This window comes from Lipotes vexillifer, unplaced genomic scaffold, assembly GCF_000442215.2.
Source record: "Lipotes vexillifer unplaced genomic scaffold, Lipotes_vexillifer_v1.1 scaffold66, whole genome shotgun sequence".
Classification (NCBI taxonomy): domain Eukaryota; kingdom Metazoa; phylum Chordata; class Mammalia; order Artiodactyla; family Lipotidae; genus Lipotes; species Lipotes vexillifer.
The window spans coordinates 985380-993055 of NW_006788130.1; the positions used below are offsets into that span (position 1 = coordinate 985380).

General features: G+C 35.8%; 1 non-coding gene across 1 annotated transcript; it reads right to left on the minus strand.

Moving 5' to 3' along the window:
• Positions 1-6544: 6544 nt before the first annotated feature.
• Positions 6545-6616, minus strand: TRNAE-UUC (transfer RNA glutamic acid (anticodon UUC)). The gene has a single exon. It is a non-coding gene; the product is annotated as a tRNA-Glu (tRNA).
• Positions 6617-7676: the final 1060 nt, after the last annotated feature.

Sequence of the window (7676 nt, forward strand, 5' to 3'; positions counted from 1 at the left end):
TTCAAGTCATTCTTAGTCACTGATGGTGTATTTGTGCAGTTTAATAGTGTGTACCCCCCATATAAGCAGAGCTGTGATGTTTGGATTGGCTTTTTAAAAGAAATTATACACTTTTGCTCTCTGCAGGCCTAAAACTATAGAATGTTTATGACAACAGCTTCAAGAAACAGTGCTTTCTTATAAAAAGAAAATGAAGGCAGAAGTATCTTAAATGTACATATGGAAACAAACTGAATTTGGATTTTCAAAACCATGCTATGTTGTGGAAGCAATGTCACAGAAAAATGGTTAGAGGAAATCTGAATCAGCATGAAATGAGATATTTTGAGGGTTATTGAGCACTATTCATTTTCATGGAAATAGGACAAGTTTATTAAGCACAGGTGTTTCTGTAATTGTGATGCATTAGCAAAATTAGCTGTGTTCAATGGCCCTGGCGCTTGATCTGCCACCTGTATGTGACATGGTCTACTGTTACTACCAACAGATTGAACGTGAAGCATGTACTGTAGAATTAAGTTCAAAACCTATTTGTGGTTATATTGCCTTCTTTTGTCAAATAAAACTGGTTTTCCAACATTGTCTTCCTTTTTATTTCTGAAGGAAACAAAAACAAATTTAGGAAAATGAGCATAATGTGATAAACTCTGAACCGAGCTAGAGAGAGAAAACTTTCAGGAAAAACAAAGCAATTGTACAGGTCACAGTTAAAGTTGTAGAGTTTTCTAATACTGAAGTGATGCCCAACATTTAAAATTGCTTTCATACTGAGAGACTGCTTGTTTATTAATCTCTGAGGATTCTAGATTAAAAATTCAAAGGCCCTGGGCCCAGCCTATTAAATGTGACTCTGATGGTATCCCAGTGACACTGCTTCACATTCAACTTTTCCAACCATTGATCAGATGGCTAAGATGCATGAAAGATACATGTTTTTTTAAGGAAAGATAATGTTATTTAAAATACCAGTGTACAGCGCTTGCATTTTCAGAGAACATAAATATTAGATGATACAGAGAACATTCCTTAATAATCAGCAGAAGTAAATGTATTATTTTTTTCTCATTTTGAAAAAATGTAGAAGGTGCCATGAAATCATTAATATTTTACTTAAACTTGTTTCCAAACCACTGAATTCAAAAGAGGACTGCCAAAGTCACTGGAATTTGATGGTTTAGAATTGACAGCCTTGACTGAATATTTAAAAATCAAATAAATACATAGTATAAACTATTATATTCACTTACTTCATTAGAAATTAAATATATATGCAAACAATATTCTTCGGTCGGATAGTTGATTAGATGACTAAAACATTATTTCCCAACTAATTGCTTTGTCATTGTTAAGATAAATCTTCAAAGAGTTTGACTGCTTTTTAAATTTAAAATATGTCTTGTAATTTGCAGGTTATAAAATTGATAGTTATAATTAGATTTTTTACAGAAAAAGTCTAAATGATTATAGGAAACTGTTTTAATACATCAAATTAATTCAATGGTACCAGCAATTACATAGATGTTATATTAGTACTTGGGAATATGTGTCTGTGGCCTCCTTTTTAATTATCAAGCCCCAAATTGATCATTGGCAAGTAGTCAATTAATTCTGATTCCTTTCATTAGGACCACAAGTGAATTCAGTCCTGTCTCTATTTCTGGACAAATCTAGAAAAACCTCCCATAGTAACTGAGTCTTTTGCCAGCTAATATATTAATATTTTCAGGGAAACAACTGCTCTAATAGGTATTTCTTTTTTTTTTAAGTCTTTATTGAATTTGTTACAATATTGCTTCTGTTTTATGTTTTGGTTTTTTGGCCATGAGGCATATGGGATCTTAGCTCCCTGACCAGGGATTGAACCCACACCCCCTGCATTGGAAGACGAAGTCTTAACCACTGGACCACCAGGCAACTCCCATCTAATAGGTATTTCCTGTTTGGAGTTATAACTGCATGTCTTGTTATCTCAGCTATTTCATCAACCAGCAGTGTTATGGAAATGTGACTTCGTATTTGGTTTTTAATTTGTTCAATTGAAAAAAATAAATAATAAGTATTATTTGCTGTTGACTTAAGAATCCGAGATATTTGACATCTCTGACACAGAGCAAATACTGTGCAAGTTCTTCATAAAAAAGATGATGCTATTCTCCAGACTCCAAAATGTAATCTCGGTTTCCAAGATGTCTTTACCAAATAATGACTCTATTTTGTGAACAGATCGGGACAATCACAACCTGCTTACTCAGAGCATTGAGCCTCGTACATCCATGAGTTTATCAAATTGTATTTGTCCAGTTCTTTCTGGTTCTTTTACCTTACTGTGGACTCCAGTGTCAAACATTATGGATCATAAGAGTCAACTCTTTGAGCTATTTTGGCCCTTGTTGCTATCTGAAAAGTCTTTATCTCTGCATTATCACTTCATCTGTTATCTATGTATTACAACTGATCACATGTTATTATATGTAATTCAGTCTCCATAGTTCATATCTTGAAATAACCTTTAGGGCATCTCTTGATTTCTTAATATCAATGAAAGAACTTTGTTATTACAGTTGCCATCATATTCATTATCTTTTTATCTTCATTAAATATTTATATCATCAGTTCTATGTCTGGTATAAGGTGGGAACCAAACATGTGTAAAATGAGTAATTGAATAATGAATGAATATGTCAGTCTCTGCACTCAGATCACTTTTTCAAGTACTTTTTTAATAGAATGAGAGTACCCTGCCAGATCTAGACTAATTACTCATTCTCCCTGGGCTTGTATTGATAAGAGAATAACATCACATTCTGAGCTCGGTTTCCAAGATGTCTGAAATAGCCACAAACAATATTTAACAATTCCTGAAGATAACAGAGGTTATACGTATTAAAGCTCCTCTCTTTTTTTTTAACATAACTCTGTGCTTTGATGAAAAAAAAAACAAAGCTTCATGTTTATAAATAGAAACAAGTTTTATTTGCAGTATATAATACATTCAAATTAGATGCTGGGATATGCATATAGACAGATATTACAATTTTTATTTTACCACATAGGTACTTACTTAGCACTACTCTGTAATGCTGATTTAAAACACTTTCTAATCCTTTCTATCTAACAGATAAAAGTTTCAAGAGTAACACAAAGAAACAAAAATTTTCACTTGTTCAAGTGAAATGATATTGTCAGACGTAATCAAGCACCTTTTTAAAAGATGCTTTTATGGGTTTGTCAAGAGTTTAGCTACTCTATGGAATTGCTGCCTTGCCATTCTTTCTGTTTGGCCAAGCAGCCTGGGGTGACTTTCTTTTTTTTTTTTTCAATAAACTTATTTATTTATTTTTGGCTGCACTGAGTCTTCGTTGCTGTGTGTGGGCTTCCTCTAGTTGTGGAGAGCGGGGGCTACTCTTCGTTGCGGTGCGCGGGCTTCTCATTGCAGTGGCTTCTCTTGTTGTGGAGCACGGGTTTTAGGAGCACGGGCTTCAGTAGTTGTGGCACTCGGGCTCAGTAGTTGGGGCTCGCGGGCTCTAGAGCACAGGCTCAGTAGTCACGGTACACGGGCTTAGCTGCTCCGCGGCATGTGGGATCTTCCTGGACTAGGGCTTGAACCCGTGTCCCCTGCATTGGCAGGCAGATTCTTAACTACTGCGCCACCAGGGAAGCCCTTGGGGTGACTTTAGACTGACACTAGCCCTTCAAACAAGTACACCCCCTAGAAAGAATCCTACAGAATCACAAGGAAATGTAAGTAACTGATGCGCTTTCTCCAACAGCTCTGTTACCGGAGTCTGTTTCCCAGAGTCCGCCACTTTTGTGCCCTTCAGATAAGGCCCCGTATAATTTACCAAAACCCCACTGTTTTGGTTTGAATCAACCAATTCTGCCTTAACCCAGGAACCGCAAAGCACTTTACCCACTGACCCTAATAAAGGCCTGTTCTCTAGGTCCTGCCTTTCTTTGCCTTGACCTCCTCATGTGGCCCAGAGGCATGCAGGGTACCTCTTCCAGGGTATGTGAGTAATCCATTTCTCGATTTCAGTTTCTTTTGTGGTCTGTTGTTGATCTACGGCTCATGGTGGGGCACTCTGTGTTCCACTTAACAAGCATCAATTTGACAATTTCATAACAGAGGTCAAAGGCAAAAGACTTCACAAATGAGATGAAATTTCAAATAGCATTTTTTTTTGTGGTGAATAAGGGTCAGTCTTATGTTTCTGATAATGGCAGAGTACATATTTTAGAATAACTCAAACTAGCTTTCACATGGAAGTGAAAAATACAGTCAAAAGTTGGCAGGCTATGATCTAGGAGAGAAAAGGAATTGAGAGGCAAGGACTGCAAATGCCCGGGAGCATTTCTTATTCAGGATGGGGGCTACTAGCTGGTGGCGGTACAGTCTTGCTGGTCCTGAAAGACTAATGAAGCCACATTTGGAGATGAGGACCCACAGTGTGAGGAGCTAGTTTGGACCAGGACACTAAAGCTTGCTGGTACACTAAAGTAGTAAAAAGTTATCAGAATTAAACCAATTACCACGTGCTTCTATCCACTTCTGGCTTCTATCCACTTCTGGCTTCTATCCACTTAAGTAGCCCAGAAAATCTCACACTCAGTTTGTATTAAAGTAACTCAGGATTTCATTGCCCTTATCCTCCTGGGCAAGGCAAATAATCCTCATTTGAGGAAGAAAACATCATTTAAGCCTCCAGATACTACTGCCAAAAATAGTTGCTCACGTATCATATTTTGCAAATACATTCAAAGATATATGGATAAATGAAGGGACACTGTAGAGTGAATCAACAGACATAAAATTTAAAAAAGATGTCAAAGTAACTATATTTACTATGCTTGAGGAGATGGAGTAAGCTTGGAAACTTCAACAAGAAAGTAATAACTATAAAAAATGACAGATTAGATTAAGTAAAGCCACAGAGAAATTCGCAGACAAAAATATAAAGGAAAAAAAAAAACCTCAATAGATTAGTTTAACAGCAATTAGACATAGCTAAGTAAAGAATCAGAAATTTGGAAGTGATACCATAACAAACTAACCAGAAAGTAACATCCTTATGAGCAGAAACATAGTCTGTTTTGTTTCTGGTTAATACTTGTGCCTGCATCCAAATGTAATCTAGCACATAGTAAACACTATTTAAATGACTAACTCAATGAATGAGAAAAGGACTTGGGTACTTTCTGAGAAAATTGAGACTCAGATACTTTAAGTAACTTAAAGAAGTATAGCATAAAAGTCAGGAGTTTAAGCTCTTCAGAGAGAAAATATGGGTTTAAATCTAGGTTTTGCTGCTTCCTACCTATGTAAATTAGGTATATTTCTTAAATACTCAGTACCTCATTTTCCTTACCTTTAAATTGGGATTGTAATAGTAACTGTACATGTTTGGATTAAATAATTTTTTATACAATGTGCCTAGTATAGTTGTTGAGACATCTTAACAATTCAATATATTTAGTTGTTTTATAGTAATCTACAGTTTCACAATTGTAAATACAGGATCATCATTTATCTGGAAAGAGAGAGACAGAAAGAGAGATCGAGCAAAACAGAGAGATTAAGCTGTTAAAATGCCTAAACAAGGATTGATTTTAATATAAACTTATTAATAGCTTCTTGTTCATAAGACCTGACCTTAAAATCAGATAGACAAAAGAATGGCTTAGGAGGCTGACCAAATAAAGTTCTCTAATGAGAGTGGATAACATGTAAATACAGGGATTTCTTTTCTTTGTTTGGATCACAGCATCATAAGTGAAAACACAGACACCAGATAGATTATACAGACAGGCAGACAGTCAGGCAGATATATATATCTAGATATATCTAGATATCTAGATATATCTAGATATCTAGATATATATATATATATATATATATATATATATTCATGCATGGATAATTTTTTTAATTCTACTAAGCATAAATAGATTTCTTTGTTATTGTAACAGAGTAACACCATTGTTTTTCCTTTTTAAAGACAGATACATGATTGACTGAGCTTTTTATGTTTAAAAATTATTCAAAATTTTAATTTTGTATTTAATTTTTAGAAATTGAGGAAAATAATTATTGTGAAATATTCAAGTTTCCCAAGCAATTTACCTTTGAAAATAATAATTTGATGGGCCCTTTGAATGTAATTGGTACTTCATTTTGGTTAAATATTTATTAGTATACCCTTGAACCAAGTGGCTTTTATAGTTCTGTATTTTAGAAGGAAATACCAGTAAGTTAATTGAGAGTCCTAGAGAAATGTTATTGGTATGAAAATGTTTGAAACAGAAAAACATTACTGGTGTCCACCATTACACAGGGAAAATAAACATCTTATGTAATTATCTTTTTAATTCAGATTACACTTGTGCCAATTGAAAGCATTCCTAAGTACTAAATTATAGAGTTACAAACAGATTAATTAAAGAATGATTGTATTCAGTGTGAAATAATTCCTAGAGAAAAATGATTCATTTAGTTGAAGTTCTCCATTTATTTATTTATTTTTGGCCACAGCTTGCTGGATCTTAGTTCCCTGACCAGGGTTTGAACCTGAACTATAGCAGTGAAAGTGCCAAATCCTAACCACTGGACCACCAGGGAATTCCCTCTCCTTTTATTTTAAATTGGTTATTTACTAACAAGTAAATCCTAACAAAAGACTAAGATAAAAATACTGCAACATAGCTAAGTGTTAGTTACCTTTGTAAATATAAATACAACTAAAATTATACCATAAGTTCATGTTAAAATTTACTGGAGATCACAAAAATTAGTATTAACCTGGGGAATCTTTAAACACGAGGGCATAGGTATGGATCTGTTTTATTTTTCTAATTTGATCTCCTGATTGTGCTATGTAGACTTTTCTCTTTTTATCGCTCAGTAGCACGTCTAATAACAAATGGGCCTTGTTTCATAAGTTTACAGTTAATTTTCATAGACTAGTCTTATTTCATAATCAAAGTTTCAGTTTGATTTGTCTTAAAGCATCACTGAAATTCTACTCATAGTTTAGTTCATTTGCTTATATTTCAATAGGCTTGAAGTGGAGGAGGAAAGTTTTTCCGTGCGTTTCAGCTCTGGTGTTGGGGCAGGAAAGTTAGAGAAGGTGGATCTCATTTAGCAGTCTGTGGTGACCAGTTGTCTTGTCTGCGGGAGCGTTACCGAGGAGCCCTCACCAGCCTCATAGCTGGCTTCTGCAGTGGGGTACTGAGTAGGTTCTCGTGAAGTCCGGGGGGCCACCCTCTTCAGATGTTCCCTGATACAGTAAATGGAGCTTTATCTAGGCAATGTTCCTCTTCTCTTTCTTCTCTAGCTCTCACCAAATGAGGTGCACCTCACATACAAAGAGCTATTCTTCACTTGTGAGTGCCTCTTCTAGAAGCGACAACAAGGTGGCTGAAGCCCAGCTGCCTGCCTCTGTGAGCCGTCACACCATGAGAGACCCACATTGTGGAAAGGTATGGGGTTTGACTGCAGTAAAGTCTCTCACACCTGCACAGGTTGGTGTAGGTGCTGGAGAGCGTGGCCACTGTGCAGACACACATCCACTCAGGGGACTGGCCTTTCCTCTTTTAGAGAGAATCTTCTGGAACCTCTATCGGTTGGCTTTGGGAAGGAGAAGAATCCCTCGTTTGCAAAGAGAAGGAAATAACCTGAT